Source organism: Saprolegnia diclina, assembly GCF_000281045.1.
Source record: "Saprolegnia diclina VS20 unplaced genomic scaffold supercont1.31, whole genome shotgun sequence".
NCBI classification, from domain to species: Eukaryota; Oomycota; class Saprolegniomycetes; order Saprolegniales; family Saprolegniaceae; genus Saprolegnia; species Saprolegnia diclina.
In genome coordinates, this window is record NW_008246098.1 from 637,449 (window position 1) to 638,462 (window position 1,014).

Genomic DNA, 1,014 nt, shown 5'->3' on the forward strand with positions numbered 1-1,014 from the left:
GGCCATCATCTTCATGGTAGGAGTCGGTGTAGGGTAGTCGGATAAACGAAATATGAAAGACATTGCGCGAGCGACGACGCCATCTTCCACCACCACGCCCCACCGCGGGAGACGAAACAGCCGATCTACAAGAGGACAGGATGCTCATCCCGCACCTGCTATCCGTAGTTTAATGCACTCTATACCTATATACACTGTGTTGTCGCCTAGGTGTACAGTATTGGCATGCATGCTAGTGCAGTAAGTATACAGTGTAGAGCATGGAATTCTAGCGTTTTCTGTTGAGCTAGCTTTGTGGCAACTCGGAGAGAACCCCACCTGTATTCTCATGGATATCAAATATCCAGAGAGAAATGTGCCAATAATTCGCACATTGTCTCTGGCAAGTCTATGGATTCTAGTTAGCCGAAGTGAGTAGAACTAGTGGTCGTGTCGATGGGCTGCTAAAAAGTGATGCAGCAGAGTCACGAGTTCAGCTCTACCTGTATGTTGTGGCATACACATCTAACCTCGTAACTAGATACTGAGGAATGAGTGGATTTCTTAGTGGAATCACAGACCCGTGTGCCAACAGTGCGCTACAGTAAAAATGTTCAGAATGCAAGACCAGACATGCACCAGCATCAGCGACGATCCCATCAATCGATTGTAATGCTATCCTTGACATTCCAATTGTGCGTCGGGTGATCTTATCGCAGCAATGCCGAGATATTAGACAAAGTCGTACTCGCATGTCCGAGTGCCACGTACGTTGCACCATCCATTATGACAGTTTCAGACCAATGACAGCCGTTTATTGTAAAAAGGCAGTACCGGTATATAAAGTGATTACATAGCTGCTGCCGCGACCACAGCGACGGTCAGGAGACCTGTCGTGAGGCCAGCGGCACTGGACGTGGGCTTGGGCGTCGGCGCCTTGGTCGTCGTCCCCGCCGAGCTGCCCGTCGACGACGACACAGATGTGGGCTTGGTCGTCGCGGCGCCAGGCACCGACGTCGTCTTGTTGTTACCGGG